The following is an 18,203-nucleotide window of genomic DNA, read 5'->3' as shown; positions in this document are numbered from 1 at the left end:
CACCTTCAAAGGGTTAAATGTGAAAGGGAAATTTGTGAAATAAAGTTGTTAAAATAAATTGCAATGTGTTTCATACAAAGCAAATGAATTTCATCATTGCTCTCTTATGAAATTAATGTTTTCGTCATAAAAAAATGGATTTGTTAGATTCACCATAGTCTCATTGATCTTCCAGGATTTAGAAATAGCAATTTTGAACTGAGTTAAGCAGAGCTTTACGCTTTAAAAATGGCTACTAGCTTCTGAAAGAGTGGTAAATTCACAGAACTTGAGGTTGAAACTCATTTTGGATAAAAATAGAATGCCATATCTAAGCAGGAAGGATAGCCACTTGCCTGTGTTCATTCAATCTCTGTCTCTGACACACTTCAGAATTAAAAAAACATGTATAGGTAAGTCCTGCCTCCCTAGTTTGCAGCCGATGCAGCCTGAACCCAGCCACATCATCATAATGGGAACAAAGACTCCCTGGAGGAGGGGCAGGGGGTAGAACCCTAGGATTTGCAGTCAGAAATGTGATTGTGTTTGGTAGTTGTTAATTTTTTTAAAAAAATCTCCTAGTTGTTTCCTGATAATAATTATCGATAACATTTATCGAGTTCTTTCCATACTTCAAAATCTTTATATCCATTTATTTTATCTCATCTCCAGAGCAACTCAGTGAAGGCCATGGTATCCTTCCTCATTTAGATGGGAAAAATCTAAGACTTTACAGTTATAAGTACAAGGTTAAAGCGGAACCACAGCCAGTTAGAAAAAAAATCCACATTTTGAAGACCTGGGGTTAAATCTTGGCTTCACCATTTTTGCCTTGTGACATTAGGAAAATGTTGTGAACTTTGAGTCCTTGCCAAGTCATGTTCTTCAGGCCTTTGTGAGAAGTAAATTAGGACACATCTAGAAAAGCATTATCTGCAAGCAACTAGGTTATTCGTTGACAACAGAGTAAGATCTAGAACCCGTTTATGGACTCAATGCAGTAGCACCTTGACCAATTCCCAGTGAAGTTTCCTTTGCTTTCAAATGATTTTCTTTATCATCTTTGTCAATTTTTAATTTTTTTTAAAGATTTTATTTATTTATATAAAACCTGGAGTACAGGCCAGAGGCGCCTGAGGGTGAGAGAATTCACCAGAGACAGAGCAGGGAGCAGAACAGGCAGACTGATAGAATACACTACTGAGTGGAGCAGAGGGAGAGATAGGAGAGGTCTGCTGCGCCATGTGGGTATCTCACCTGCAGGCCGGGATCAAACCCGTGCTGCAGAGGCTGCGGCCAGCTTCATAGTGCTGCACTCAACCTGCTGTGACACCGGGGAGGCCCCATCTTTGTCCATTTTTGCCTGCCGTACTCAACATTTATTTATTTGCTGTTCTTGGCATCAAGTAAACATTATACAGAGCGAGGTATGCTAAAACTTGGCTTGTGCTCGTAGAGATTGAGCAGCGTAATGAGAGATGCAGATACAGACAGAAATCCTGACCTTGAAGTATTTCTGTTACCTCTCTGCACCTTAGCTTTTCCATCAAAAAAATAAATGATAATAATACTGTCCCGAGAGAAATCATGTAAAGAATTTAGCACAGTGGATGAATACAAACCATATGTAATAATATGGATAACTCACAGGAAGAAAAATTACCAGGAAGCAGAAGCTGGGCAATAGCCAGAGGACTGAGAGATGTTTCATTTCTCACCAAGTAGAATAGGAAGACTTTGTTGAACACACAGAGTATTTACTAGGGACTCCAGAAGAGTCCACATAGGGAGGAAGACCAAAGCCGTCTAGAGTAAAGGCCATTCTACTTCAAAAAAGATGGGAAAAAAGCACAAGTTTTGTAGGTTGGTCAATATACTTATTGGAACAAAACTCAAATGTCTTTAAAGAGAGACAACAGAAATGTTAAATGGTAAAAACTTCCTAGTGCCCAACATCTAATCAAAGATTCTGAGGCAAAGAAGCAAGAACATGTGAATCAAAAATGAAACCAGAAAAACAATAATCAAATGAAGTGTGTGTGTGTGCGTGTGCGCGCAGACACAAAAACAACAAAAAAAGCAACCAAATCAGGGCCTTCCTGGTGGCCTAGGGGTTGAGTCTCAGTGTTATCATCACTACAGCCTAAGTTCAATTTGTGGCCAGAGAGCTAACCCAATATGGCACAGCAGACCTCTCCTGTCCCACCCTCTGCTCCCCTCAGCAGTGTATTTCAGTAGCTCTGCCTGTCTTGCTCCCCACTCTGTCTCTGGTGAATCCTCTCATCCCCACACCTCTGGCCTGTACGCCAGTTCTTCTATGCAAAAAAAAAAAAAAAAAAAAAATTAATTTTTTTTTTTTAAAGTAAATTACAAATCTAATATTTAGAACCAAGATATCTTTTGAGGGAGGTGCAGAAGGGTGGGTTAAGAAAGAAACATGCCATTATTTTTTGGCTTTGGGTTGGATGATGCTCATTATGTTAATAAAAGAAAGGATGCTGTGAATGGATCAGTGATGATGGTATACTATCAACCAAAAGTTATAATTAAATTCTATGAAACTGAAACCCAGGGGTGGGAGAATAAAATAGGGAAAGCAGAAAGGACACAGTGTGGATAAAGAGGCTGGGGGAAAAAAACAGTATTACTTTCTAGAAAAAGGGAAAAAAAGTCAATACGGTTGACATATAGAAAATCAACAAGATGTGTCTTTCAGGACAGACTCATTGATCAATCCAACAGAGGTAGTTGTAACAAGTCATTTATTAAATGCTCATTTATTAAACCATGATGTGTAATACAGCAGTCATAATAAATGTTTAGTCCATTTCTAAGAGAGGTGGAAAGTAGAATTCTCACCAAGTAGAATAGGAAGACTTTGTTGAACACCCAGTGTATTTACTAGGGGCCCCAGAAGAGTCCATATGAGGTGTAAGACTAAAGTGGTCTATAGTAAAGGCCATTCTAGTAGTAGCACCTATTAAATATGAGTTCCCATCCCCTTTAGAACTGTAAAATTCTGTACATGGCAGTATTAGTGTTTGTTTTTCATGTGGAGAAATTAAATACAAGCAGGATATTGTGAAAAGTAGTAGCACAGTAGGAGCATGTTCATATGCCAAAAAGTTCTGTCATGAAGAATCCAGTTGGAACTTTATTTATTGCATTGCTTCTGAAACTTATTTCTCTATGAAACACTTATTTTTAAAATCACCATCTCTTGAAACACAACTTGGGAAACACTAGCCAGCATTTCTCAGATTCCTTTTCATTCTAAGAATAAGATTCTGTGCCATTTAAATGACAGAGCTAAACTTAAAACACAAAAGCGAAGCTCAAATTTCAAGCCACATGAAAGTAATGAAATGTGAAGTGTGTATACAAATGGAGGTCGCCTCTGCATTCTTTCTTGATTTTGGTTATCGGTGGAGTTAAAATAAAGAACAACTTGAAAACTTTTACTAACAAAAATGCTCTGTTTTCTTTCATTCATTCATTCATATGTTGAGTGCCTGTTCTGGACAGGCATTGTCAGGCACGGTTCTCGACACTAGCATAATAAATGGCATTAATTTCTCTCCAAATCTTGTGTAACCTGAACAAGAATAAGTCAACTCTGATAGTCACCAGTAGATGGCAGTAGTAGTCATTTCTTAAGCACTGTTTTGAAATAAAGCCAAGTTCCACAACCTTTATTCCAACCTGTAATCAGTTTATTCTGTGGTATTGATGCATGACCTTGGAACAGTTATTTAACATCTCTGAAAGGAAGTATCCCTATCCAAATAATGCAGATAATAAAAACACCTTCTTTATATGTCATGCCGATTAAATAAGAAAGGCATTTCAAGTTACCTGCATGAAATGGTCAGTTAAATTTTTATTCAGTATGGTTGAGATGGTCCTCATGATATTTGACAAAATGCCAGTTTGCAAAAGTAGAAAGAAAACTATAGAGCTAAAATCATATTTTTCACAGAATCAAAAAATGCAGTAGAGAAAAAGGAGATACTAAAAAATAAAAATATGGGCCTCCCTGGTGGCGCAGAGGTTGAGCACTGGGTTGCGATGCTGCCCGCAGCCTCTGCAAGGCCAGTTCGATCCCCGGCCACCGGGCAAGGGTCCCATATGGTGCGCAGATCTCTCCTGCAGCCCGCTGCTCCCCTCAGCAGTGTATCGTCAGTCTGCCTGTTCTGTTCCCTGCTCTGGCTCTGGTGAATTCTCTCACCCTCCCGTGCTTCTGACTGTACCCAGTGCTTGTATAAATAAATAAACAAATCTTAAAAAAATAAATAAATAAAAATAAAAAATAAAAATATAACAAAGGATTAAATGCAGCTAAAGGTAATTAATCATTTGCAAGAAAGTCCCAAATTGGGCAGATTTTAGAAATTACTGCTTTCCCCACAGGTCACTTTTAGAATATTTTGCTTGTCACACAACTCTCCAGTTGCACTAACTCAAAGTAATTGGGAAATATTTGTAGATCTTATTTTTCAGAGAAGTTCCTAGCCAGGTAACCAAGGGATGATCAGAAAGTGAACATCTGTACTGCTTCTTAGACAAAAGAGACAGTTGTTTTAAAACTGGGACCTCTGGAATCAAACAGCCAGAATTCAGAATTTAAAAGTTTTGAAGCAGCTTCCTTCATTTATTGAAAAGATACAGGGGAGAAAAAACTGGGGATTGGAGTTGGTGTTGAAGGGTCGGAAGGAGTACTAGGGTCCTTTTCAACACCTTTGAGAATTGTTTAAACAGCAAAGATTCCCCAAACAGGGACAACTCTTTCTAGAGAGAATGTCAAAATGCAAATATAGGGGTTCTTGAATGAATTCAGCCAAATGGGAATGATTACAACACTTTGGGGCATAGATGCTATTGGTACAATTTCAAGAGTTCAGTCAATGCAGCAAACCACTTGCAGCCCCAAACACCCCACACTTTTATCTAGTTACAAATAGCGATATTTCAGAAGAAATTTTATCCTTTTGTGGACAAGCAAACATCATCCTCACTATACAGATCTCAAAGAAAGAAGTTTATCCTTTTATCTCCACATTCTGGGTAATGAGCCCCTGAGCAACAATATTCCCATTTTTATGAAAATTCATTTGATGTAATTGAACAAGGGGAAAATAGAATACAGAAACAATGCTGGTGAACTATGCCAAGAGTTTAGCTGTCATTAAATGGCAACTATTTATTATTATCATTATTTCCCAAATGACCAGTGCTGGAACAGTGTGGTCCCCAAGAAAAGGGGAGATTCCAGGTTTCCCGTCCCACCCAAAGAAGGGTAGAGCTGAGCAGGGAGGAGAAGAAACTGGAGAGGAGACTGGGGAAGAAAGGAAGCAGGATGGAAAGCAAGAAGGAGACCTGGAGGAGGCACATGAAGCAGAGAGACACGTGAAGAAGTTGCACTGGTTTCTTGGTCCTGGACTGGGTGACACAGACGTGGGTGAGAGACTCGTGGGGAGGTGACAATGGCAGTTTTTATCTTGATTTTGATTTTGCTCTTTTCCTCCCAGTCTTGTCTGTTTTTGACCCTTTTCATGGGTCCCCTGCCAGAAGGTGCTTTAGACTTAAGGCAGGCTTTCGGGCCTTGCTTTGGGCCGATCCCATTTGGCTGGTCTTTTACCCACGAGGGGATGGGTAACTTTGGGTGCTAGATACGGAAACAATATTCTTTGTCTTTTCTGTATTATTTACTAATTGTATTAAAGTTCCTTTCCATTAAGGTCGTATATGTTTTGTCTTGATGCAGCAGATAAATGAACCTATTTATAGAGGGCAGGTTTGGGGTTCTGGGGTGCCCCTCCCTGCCCTGTAACAGAGCTTTTAAGGCAGACTTTATTTTTTAGAGCAGTTTTGGATTTGCAACAGGGTGGTCCCCAGGAAAGGGGGAGGTTCCCTGCCCCACCCAAGGGAGGGTGGAGCTGAGTAGGAAGAGGAGAAGCTGCAGAAGAGACTGAGGAAGGAAGCAGGATGGAGCCAGGAGACCTGAAGGAGGCACATGGAGCCTAGAGACACGTGAAGAAACTGTGCTTGTCTTTTGGTTGTGGACTGGGTGACACAGATGTGGGTGAGACCCGTGGGGAGGTGACAATGGCAGCTTTTATCTTGATGTTGATTTTGCTCTTTTCCTTCCGGACTTGTCCGGTTGTTTGTGACCCTTTTCTGTGGGTCCCCACGGAAAGATGCTTTAGACTTTTAGCAGGCTTTGGGGCCTTGTTCTGGGCCGATCCCATATGGATGGACTTTTACCCACGAGGGGACGGGTAACTTTGGGTGCTTCATTTAGAAACTAGATTCTTTGCCTTTCCTGTATTGTTTCCTCATTAAAGTTTCTTCCCATTAAAGTCTCCTATGTTTTGTGTTGATGCGGCGGATGGCAGAACCCATTTAGAATAGGCAGGTTTGCGGAGTTTGGGCTGCCCCTCTCCCCGTCCTATAACAGATTCACAACAAAATGGAGTGGAAGGAATAGATTTTCCATAGGCACGCTGCCCCCAACTGTCCCGTCATCAATATCCCACACCAGAGTGTTCCATTTGTTATAGCTGATGAACCTACACTGACACATCATAATTACTCAAAGTCCAGAATGTACATTAAGGGGAGACTCTCAGTTCTGTACATTCTGTCAGTTTGGACAAAGATATACTGACATGTATTCAGCCATTTTAGTACCGTGCAGAATAGTTTCACTGCCTCAAAATTCTACTGTGCTCAACTTTTCATCCTGCCCTCCATCCAGTCTCTGGCAACCAGTGATTTTTTTACTGTCTCCATAGTCTTGCTTTCCCAGAGTTCCATATAGTTGGATCATATATTATGGAGTCTTTTCAGATGTGCTTCTTCATTTAGTAATATGCATCTAGTAACATTGCATTTCTTTTTGTTCTGAGTAATGTCCCATTGTCTGGGTGTCCTACTGTTTGTCCATATACAGAAGGACACGTGGGCGGCTAGATTTTTTTAAGAGATTTTTTAAAAAAATTCATGAATTCCCAGCTTCTGTTTTAACTTATTTCCCTCTTCTACTTCAAAACCGCCTTCTTGGGGTCCCCCTGGTGGTGCAAGGGGTTAAACATCAGCACTATGTAGCTATCTGTAGCCACTGCAGCATGAGTTCAATCCCCAGAAGGCCAGGGAGCTACTCACATGGCGCAGCAGACCTCTCCTGTCTCACCCACTGCTCCCCTCAACAGTGTATTTCAGTAGATCTGCCTGATCTGCTCCCCACTCTGTCTGGTGAATCCTCTCACTCCCTGCACCTCTGGCCTATATCCTATATTTACTTATGCATAAGTAAATAAAATAAAAATAAATCTTAAAAAAAAAAAAAACAGAAAGCAGAGGCCTCCCTAGTGGTGCAGGTGGTTGAGCGCGCACTGTGAAGCTGTCCACAGCCAGTTTGATCTCAGGCAGCCGGTGAGGGTCCCACATGGTGTGCAGACCTCTCCTGTTGCACCCCCTGCTCCCCTCAGCAGTGTATTTCGTCAGTCTGCCTGTTCTGTTTGCCACTCTATCTCTGGTGAATCCTCTCACCCTCCCGCAGATCTGGCCTGTACCCCAGTTCTTGCATAAATAAATAAATAAGTCTTTAAAAAAAACAACAGGAACCAGTCTCTTGGGAATGAAGTAGATTTGAAATATGAGAGGGATTCAATGCAAGAGAGCTTTCAGCTTTACTAGTATTGAAATGGGGAGGGGGCCACATGACAGGAAGGATGCAGGAACCTCTAGATGATGGGCCCTAGCTGACAGCTAGCAAGGAAACAGAGACCTTCATGCTGTAACTGGAAGGAAGGACTAAGTTGTTTTGTTTTTTTTTTTTAAAGATTTATTTATGCATACAAAAACTGGGGTAGAGGCCAGAGGTACGGGGGTTAAGAGGATTCATCAAAGACAGAGTGGGGAACAGAACAGGTGGACTAACTGAAATACACTGCTGAGGGGAGCAGCAGGCGAGATGGGAGAGGTCTGCAGCAGAAGCTGTGGACTGCTACATAGTGCTGAGCTTAACCTTTTGCGCCACCAGGGAGGCCCCACAAAGACTAAGTTCTCTCAGCATTCTGGATGTGTTTGGAAGCTGATTCTTTGCAAAAAACCTCCAGAAATTAATATTTCTGATAACATATTAAACATTACAGAGCTCTTTTATCTTCTCTGATTTCTAAAATAGAACACTGGGGTTCAGTAATTTTTATGAGTGAAATAATTTTTTAAATATCTTTGATGATATTTTTTATAGATGTTTTTATCATTCTCATTGTGGCATTACTTCCAGGTAACAATATACATCCATTTTAGGTGTGCGATTCAATGAGATTTTTAAAAATTGTGTAATTGACAAATAACATTTTATTGGTTTCAGGTATACAAGATAATAATACAACATTTTTATATATTGCAAAATGACTGCGACAGTATGTCTTGTTAGCATCTTATATTTTATACAATTTTCTCATTTTGTCTCATCCTTAGTTCTTCGATCACTATCAGAGTGGAAGTCCCTCACTACAGATTCCTAAAATTTCTTTTGCTCACATGTTCTTCCATGTTGTTACCTGGTTGAGGTCTGTTTGGTTTTGGTCTCTGGCTTGAAAATATCCTTGTTTGGGCCTTCTTGGTGGCACAGGAGTTAAAAGACACTGAGCTATCAAGCTATCACCAGCTACTGCAACAAGAGTTCAATTCCAGGCCAGGGAGCTACCCGCATGGCACCACAGACCTCTCCTGTCTCACCTGCTGTTCCCCTAAGCAGTGTATTTCAGTCAGTCTGCCTGTTTCTCTCCCCACTCTGTCTCTGGTGTATCCTCTCACCCTGTGCACCTCTGGCCTGTACCCCAGTTCTTGCATGCATGCACAAATAAAAAATCCTTGTTTCTTTTATGTCCATATTTAACAGTAAAGCATAATAATGCTGATTTGCAGTTCTCACAGATGGGTGGGGCTTAGTCATTGATGGAGATCATTTATAAGATGATAAATGGGGACTTGGCAAATCCCCACATAAATCAAAACCCCACAGGGTTTTCTTTCAGGGATAGTGAAATACCCAGGAGAGGAGAACTCTAACCCTCTGCCTGGGATTATTAACTTCATGGCAAGATTTCTGAGAACCAAGCAGAGAAGGAAATTGTAAGGGCTTTATATTTAGAAGGTACATTGTTTTTTTCTCCTAAATTTCTCCCTCAGTATGGTGTGTGACTTCTCCCTTTGACCCTCTGCTTATCCAAGATTCAGACCTTTTTTGGTTCAATCCCTGCTAAGAGTAAATCTCCAAACTTAGACATACTGTGTGAGATAGAGGAGGGAATCGAGAGCATCTAATTTTTATTTTTATTTTAAAGATTTATTTATGCATACAAGAGCAGGGGTACAGGCCAGAGGTGTGGGGGTAAGAGGATTCACCAGAGACAGAGTGGGGAACAGAACAGGCAGACTGACTGAAATACATTGCTGAGGGGAGCAGCGGTCGAGACAGGAGAGGTCTGCTGCACCATGTGGGTAGCTCCCTGGCCGGGGATCAAATTCATGCTGCAGAAGCTGTGGATAGCTTCATAGTGCTGCATCTTAACCCCTTGTGCCACCAGGGAGGCCCCACTTTGAATTTTTAAAGATATTAGCAATCCTCCTGTTCTTTTTGGTTCTCTCATTCTGCACTTAGGCATCCAGAGAGCATTTTTGTCTCTAGTTGCTAATTTTTTTCTAATGTTCTGCCTTAGACATTGGCTTGCTTTTTATTTGCTTTTACCCCACTGGCTTAGAATTTGCCTTTCTCTGATCTTTTAAGTTAATTATCATTCCTTATTGGCTTCCCCAGTTTCCAAAATGTTGAATTTTCTTGTTTGCTATCATGCTCTATCTTCTGTGTCCTTGGGGTTTTATGCATTTTTCAAATAAATTAATGCACTATTTTTAGAGCTGTTCTGGATTTACAGAAAAATTGAGCCGAAGGTATTGAGTTTCCATATACCCCTCACTCTCCACTTTCCAGTTTTCCCCCTTTGTTAACATCTCCTATTAGTTTGCTGCATTTGCTACAATTGGTGAGTTGCTATCGATACAATATTATTAACTAAAGGCCACATTTAACATTAGGGACTCTATGCCATTAGGAATTCCATGGGAGGAAGCAGAGTTACACAAATGCAACTATTAAATTCGCTTACATTTTAAAGCCCCAAATATTAAAAAGATGAATAAGAGGGGGAAAAATCCTCTTTCATTTAACAGAAATTCCCCTATAAAGTAGCCTTTTGGTTACTCTTACGCCTTTTTCTTCTCCTTATTCTAAATTCTGGAGTGATCTACACTGTTTCCTCTCCTTTTCCGAAATCTCCTCATCATTCTTGCACCCATTTCACTTGTATCTTCCTCCATTATTCTACTAAAAATCATCTTCCCAAAGAATACAATACCACCCGGGAGGCCCCACACTTGACTTTCTCAAAGCAAAGGACACTTTTAAACATTTCCCCTTTCTTGAAATAGTATTTTTTGGGCCTCCTTAGTGGCGCAAGGGGTTAAGTGTCAGCACTGTGAAGCTAGCTGCAGCCTCTGCAGCACAAGTTCGATCCCTGGCCGGTAAGGGAGCTACCCACATGGTGCAACAGACCTCTCCTGTCTCACCCGCTGCTCCCCTCAGCAGTGTATTTTAGTCAGTCCGCTTGTTCTGCTCCCCACTCTGTCTCTGGTGAATCCTCTCACCGTCCACCACCCCGCACCTCTGGCCTGTACCCCAGCTCCTGTATGCATAAATAAATACATCATTTTTTAAGAAGAGATTAATCTTCCAAACTTGAAATCTTATCTTTCTGATGTCCTACTAAGTCACTGACTCTGTGGTCACCATTTTCTAAGATGTCCCCACATGCTAACCCCAATAACACCATTTCTTACAGGGTCACCTCCCTCTGAGGAAAGCCAGTCATCTATTAGACATCTCCCTTATATATCACACAGGCACCTCAAACTATTCTGATCCAAACTGGAACCCCTCATGGTGACTCACCCACTATGTCCTTCTCAGAGCTCAATATTCCAATCCATGTCCAGCACTTCCTGGCTATTCACACCCCCAGGACCTTGAGCCACATCTTCTCTTCCTCTTCTCCTGACCCCCTCACCGCACACCCTCTCCCCCCAGCTATTCAGATCTCACCATCCGTCTGCCATCATCGTGGTTCAGACTTTTTTCCCCTTGTTCATTGCAACAACTTCCTAAAGTCTCGCTCTGCTTCTAGCAATCTTGCCTCTTTTCCAGTCTTTACTGCTGTTCCAACCAGGTATGTAAAATCTCTCAAGAACTCTCCTTTGCTCTTTGAAGGAATTCAAACTCATTTGGTAACTCCTAAGGTCCTACATTAAACCTCTCTCTCTCGCTCTCTCTCTCTCTCTCACACACACACACACACACACACACACACACACACACAACTTTTCTTCCCCTTCCATCTCCATTGATCAAAACTCACTATGTTCCAGTTTCTTCTTGTTTTATTTTTTTAAAGATTTTTTAAAAAAGATTTATTTATGCATACAAGAACTGGGGTGTGGAGGGGTGAGAAGATTCACCAGAGACAGAGTGGGGAACAGAACAGGCAAACTACTGAATACACTGCTGAGGGGAGCAGCGGGGCGAGTCAGGAGAGGTCTGCTGCACCATGTGGGTAGCTCCCTGGCCGGTGGGAATCAAATCCGCACTGCAGAGGCTTCGGATAGCTTCATAGTTCTGTTTTTAACCCCTTGCGCCCCCCCCCCCCAGGGAGGCCCTTGTTTTATTTTATATTCTGGTCCGGCTATAGGATGTTTTTCCTACCAGGAACAGTTTTATTCCCTTTCTTTCGTCTTATTCTCCCTCCCCCATTCATGAAAGGAATGATACTGTTTTCCTCTCACTTCTGTACTTATAGCAATTATCTCCCCCTTCCCTCCCTTTGGGGTGCTCCAGAGAATTCTAGAAAGCAGCTGCAAGCTGCACCATTATATCCTCAGGCAAATACTAAGTGCTTAGCTCACATTGGTTGAAGGGATTTAGAAAGGTGCCTCTCTTCCTTTTAGGACTGTCCCTCTAGTGCTCTGAATTTCTCTAGCACTTAACACATTTGGCACCCGCTAGTATATTCTGTGTTTACTTTGTTATTTTCTAAAACAGTTCAATGTAATGCAACTCTTGAATTCCACACCTGCTATGTGGCTGGCACTGGACCAGTGGCAGAGTCATCAAAGATCACCTTGGTCTTGCTCTGAGAGAGCTGGTGAGTTGGTGGCAGGGGCCAAGCACTGGCCAGCTTTACCTTTCCCAGGGCATATGGAACAAAAGCCTGGCAAGGTGGCATGGGAAAATGAAGCTTGGCCTGGAAATCCCAAATTCTAGATTCAACCTTTGACTGTGAAGAGCTATGTGACTTTGGGTAAGTCCCTCCACTCATCTGAGCTTATTTCCTTATTGTAAAAAAGTTGAAGGGAATTCCTCTAACATAAGGGGTCACTGGGTAGCCCAAACCCCAAACTCATTTTCTCACTTGTCAGAGGTTAGCAGTTGTTTCCCATGGAGTAGACAGCAGATTTGGTATTTGAGTGGAGGTTGTGAGAGGGGTGCTATTAATTACCTACACCAATTATACCAGGCATTCTGATTTCATTAACACGACAATGACAAGTGCTTCTTTGAATTAAGGCAACTTGGTATCTAGGGAAGCACTCAAGTGTTCAAAAAATAGAAAACCATTGTGAAACTACAAGCTGTGATTATGGCACACTCAAATAGCTATTTTCTGAATTAATGACTAAGTTGACTTCTCCTTCTTGCTCAGTCATATCTGTCAAGGATTTGCACTATTATTATTATCGAAAATCTCAAACACACAAAACTGACAGCCATGAACTCTCATGGACCCACTATCCAACCACCACAAAAATCACACTTTTCTCTTTTCTAAATCCTCACCCCCTCCCACGTTCTCTATGAATTATTTTCAAGCAAATATCGTACATTTTCATTTGCAAACACTAATGAAAGAACATTGTTTAGTCATTTACTTCTCTCTGTCTTCTTTAAGAAATATTGGCAAGTTTAGGGTTGCTTGGCATAATTTTCCTGAAAGGTCTACATTGACCCATTGAGAAAAAACACTTCTTACAAAGTTAGGGTGCCCTAACCAATGGTAGTTCTAGGGATGGGAAGTTATTCTGCAAATTATTTGATGGGAAGTGGAAATATTGTTGGTTCCCACATTTCTGAATATCTTCCAGTTAAGATCAGAAAGTGACTTGGTTAAGTTTGTGGGAGTTTTGTTAGCTTGCTGATTTTTTTTCTCAACACTTTTGTTTATTTTGTCTTCATGAGTGTAATCATTGTGTGCTATGGTTCTAATGATAGTTATGTTAGTTCATTATAGAGATATTCCATATGTTCAGCAGGGCCTCCCTGGTGGCACAAGGGGTTAAGCACAGCACTATGAAGCTATTGGCCTCTGCAGCAAGAGTTTTATGCCTGGCCAGGGAGCAAGCCACATGGCTCAGCAGACCCCTCCTATCTTGGAAGCTGCTCCCCTCAGCAGTGTATTTCAGTCTGTCTGCCTGCTCTGTTCCCCGCTCTGTCTCTGGTGAATCCTCTCATCCCCAACATGTCTTGCCTATACCCCAGTTCTTGTAAATCTTTAAAAAAAAAAAAAAAAGCTGTTCAGCAGATTTTTAAATTCAGAGAGTATTTTCTCACCCTAACACACATCAAGGTATTGTGTATAGATAAAAGTGTCTACCTATGAACTAAAAATAAAAATCCAAGTATAATTTTTCAAAATCATATCACTCAGTATGTTAGTGGGCAGACTGAGGAGCAGCACCCCAGAACTCCCAAACCTACACACTCTATATGGGTTCTGCCATTCGCCACATAAAGAAAAAACATACTCTAAGTGCATAAGACCTTAAAAAGAAAAAAACTTTAATACAATGAGTGTGCAATAGAGAGAAGAGAAAGAACATAATTTCCACATGAGGGGATAGTTACCTATCCCCTTGTGGGTAAATGCGTATCCCAATAGGGTTGACCCAAGTGGGGCCACTGAGGCCCAAAGGCTTGCCACAAGTCTAAGGCCCCTTCTGGTGGGGACCCATCGGGAAGGGGCAGAGGGGGCCGGGAAGTTTGGAAGCAAAAGAGCAAAATCAAGACCCAGGTTAAGATAAAGGCTGCCCTTGTCAGCCTCCCCACAGGTCTCTCACCCATGTCTCTGTCTCTTTCAAGTGTCTCCTTCTAAGTCCCCCAAGTTCCTGGTACAAGCCCAAGGCCGAGAAGCAAGTGTGGCAGCTTCTTCACGTGTCTCTGTTCCACACGCCTCCTCCAGGTTTTCTCCTGTCTCTTCTTCCACCAGCCTTTGCCTCTGCCGCGGACGATGAGGCCACAGCAGTAGACGATGAGGCCACCTCATTAGCAGTAGACGATGAGGCCACCTCAGGGTTGAGAGAAGCGTGCAGGGTGGTCAGGGCGTCGGTGAAAGAAATGACAAACAGACACACTTCAAGAGTGAAAATCTGAGTGTAATTTTCTTTGAGTTTGTGACCAATATATATATATGTTTTCCAAAAGCACAGGGACAATGAATATCAATGAAATCAGCTTGCTCATGGGCTCAGCCTATCACCATCAGGGAGGTGATCTACATAACAAGCAATGACTTTTATAGAAGAAAGAAGGAAGTTTAGAAAGGCAAATAAGGGATTAAAGTTTGTAGTTCTAGAAAGACCGGGATAAGATTTTTAGCATTCTTGTGGTGGTTCCTGGTGGTCGTTATCTTTTGATAAGCTTCTGCCTTTTCAGGGAACTTCCGCTGTACTTCCTCTGCTTCAGGGTGTTATGCTGTTCTCCCCCTGCACGCTGGTTGCCCAGCCGGACCTAGGGACCGTGGTGAAAGCCATTCCTAAAGGTCACTGCGGGGGGAGGTGCAGCAGGTATGTAGGGTTTTGCTGTTCTCCCCCTGCGCGCTGGTTGCCCAGCCGGACCTAGGGACGGTTAACCGTAAAGGCCACTGCAGGGGGAGGTGCAGCATGCCTCTATGTCCTTTTTAGCTTCCCCTTGTTGCTCAGCTCCACCTTTCCCTAGGAGAGGCAGGGAACTTGGAACTGCCCCTCATGGGCACATGGTACTACTTAGAGGACCGCTGTTAAAAGCATATCTTACATTTATTTGCACTGTGTTTACCATTTTAAAAGTTGAAATACAGGGCCTCCCTGGTGGTGCAGGGGTTAAGGTCTCAATGCTATCCAGCTTTCACCATCCACTGTGGCACTAGATTGTAACAGGGTGGTCCCCAGGAAAGGGGGGAGGTTCCCTGCCCCACCCAAGGGAGGGTGGAGCTGAGCAGGAAGAGGAGAAGCTGCAGAAGAGACTGAGGAAGGAAGCAGGATGGAGCCAGGAGACCTGGAGGAGGCGCGTGGAGCCTAGAGACACGTGAAGAAACTGTGCTTGTCTTTTGGTCGTGGACGGGGTGACACAGATGTGGGTGAGACCCGTGGGGAGGTGACCATGGCAGCTTTTATCTTGATGTTGATTTTGCTCTTTTCCTTCCGGGCTTGTCCGGTTGTTTGTGACCCTTTTCTGTGGGTCCCCACTGGAAGATGCTTTAGACTTGTGGCAGGCTTTGGGGCCTTGCTCTGGGCCGATCCCATTTGGATGGACTTTTACCCACGAGGGGATGGGTAACTTTGGGTGCTTGATTTAGAAACTAGATTCTTTGCCTTACCTGTATTGTTTCCTAGTTTTATTAAAGTTCCTTTTCATTAAAGTCTCCTATGTTTTGTGTTGATGCGGCGGATGGCAGAACCCATTTAGAATAGGCAGGTTTGCGGGGTTTTGGGCTGCCCCTCTCCCTGTCCTCTGCTACCAGGGGTTTTGGGCTGCCCCTCTCCCTGTCCTATAACAGAATCCCTGGCTTGGGTGCTGGCCCACATGGTGCAGCAGACCTCTCCTGTCACACCCACTGCTCCCCTCAGCAGTGTATTTTAGTAGATCTGCCTGTTCTGCTCCCCACTCTGTCTCTGGTAAATCCTCTCACCACCACCCTGCATCTGTGGCCAACACCCCAGTTCTTGTATGCATAAATAAAAATAAATCTTAAAAAAAGTTGAAGTACATGGGCCTCCCTGGTGGCGCAGCGGTTGAGCGCTGGGTTGTGAAGCTGCCGGCGACCTCTGCGGCGCCAGTTCGATCCCCGGATGCTCCCCGGCCACCTGAGGAGGGTCCCACATGGCGCGCAGACCTCTCCTGCCGCCCACTGCTCCCCTCAGCAGTGTGCTTCGGTCTTTCTGCCTGCTCTGCTCCCTGCTCTGGCTCTGGTGAATTCTCTCACCCTCCCGTGCTTCTGACTGTACCCAGTGCATGTATAAACAAAAACAAACAAACAAACAAACAAACAAATAAAAAAAAAAAGTTGAAGTACAGTAGCCTTTTTCTGAAAGACCCGTTTTCTCTTCCTTTCTAACAGGGTTCAGATCATCAGTGCTAGCTCTTTGCTTAAACATGGCCACCTACAAATAGTTGTTGAGTTGAAGCTATAGTCACATTTATAGTGGCCATCAGTTTCACATAGGGCTTGAACCCTCCTTCCCTGAAGACCCTATAGGTGGGGATGAACTTAAGAAGGGAAGCTAGAGGGCTTCAGGGAAGCTTAAGTAGGGAAACTCAGGAGTCTGCAGCTTTGGAGGGGTGTGCAGGCTGCAGTCAACACCCACACAACTCAGAACTCAAACTGGGTCCTCCAAGTAGCACTATGGTATGTGTGTACCATGTGTGTCAGGGGGCATTTATTCTTTTTTTTTTTTTTAAATATTTATATATTTATATATATAAGAACCGGGGTACAGGCCAGATGTGTGGGACGGTGAGAGGATTCACCAGAGACAGAGCAGGGAACAGAACAGGCAGACTGACTGAAACACGCTGCTGAGGGGAGCAGCGGGCAAGACAGGAGAGGTCTGCTGTGCCGTGTGGGTATCTTGCCAGTTGGCCTGATGGAGCCCATGCTGCAGAGGCTGTGGACAGTTTCACAATGCTGCACTCAACCCCCTGTGCCACTAGGGGAACCCGAGGGGCATTTATTCTTAGTGGGTTTTACAGCATTATAAACACTGCTGCTTGTACCTCTCTTTTGGTTATTCTGAAGCATATTTGAATTGTGCACTATGAGGTAAATGCTCTGATCTTCAGAATCAGTGATTTTTTGAGCTTTGACATGGAGATTCACCTCAAACCATTCAAACTTTCAGAGGTGCAGGAGCCAATCAGGATTCTGCTAGAGTGATAACACATTCTTTCACTAAAACCTCAGCATCCTTTAAAGTCCTTTAAAAGAAGCCAAGCAGATCTGAGTTACACACTCCTATCCAGTCTTTCCTGTATTCTTTCCATCACCCCAGACCAAAGGGGAAAAAATAATCCCACAACTTTCGCCTTTATATTTATGAGTTACCACTTGGTTTGGAAACTTCCTGGTCTTCTGAAACTTCCTTGGTATGTGCCAGAAAAATCCTCTTTAACACACAGTTGCCTGGAAGATAAATGTCCTCTACTAATTCCCACTCATTGCATAAAAAAAGATATTTATCCATTTGTTCACTTATTGCATTAAAAAGATAAAGGAAATGTCTAATTTAAAGAAGTTTTCAACTTTAGAGACAAACTGTAGGGGGGCCTGAGGTCCAAAGTTCTAGAACAATCAGTTAACAAATGTTTATTGAACAATGATTTTGCACAAGTTTGTTGAGGAGGTTCAAAAGTCTGAGATAAATTCACGCCCTCAAATCTACATTCTATTTGGGTAGACAAACCCAAACTTGGGGAACAATGCAAGAGTTAAATATTAAGTCTAGACAAATATGCCCGCAGACAACAAAGCAAGGCCCTGCCGAGGGTGGGCTTACCCAAATGTTCAGGCAATATATTCTAAGTGGTTTAGAAAAACCCTGGCAAATCTTCACAAAGAAAGTATACAAGGAGCTGAGCCTGAAGACATAGATAAGCATCAGACCTTAAAGGGAAGAGAAAAGCAAATACAAATAATCCTAGATCATTTGGTTTAGAGTGGGGAGGGGGAGAAGCTTGAAGATTAGGAAGAGGCTAGAGTCTGATTATTCTTGAGGGCCCAAGGTCTAGAGCTGTGTTTAAAACCAGGCTACCCTGCTATGAGTGAGACCATCTGGTATTTTTCTTTTTA

Source organism: Talpa europaea (genome assembly GCF_964194135.1).
Source record: "Talpa europaea genome assembly, chromosome: 2".
In the NCBI taxonomy this organism is placed as follows: Eukaryota; Metazoa; Chordata; class Mammalia; order Eulipotyphla; family Talpidae; genus Talpa; species Talpa europaea.
Note: the sequence above shows the minus strand (reverse complement) of the source record.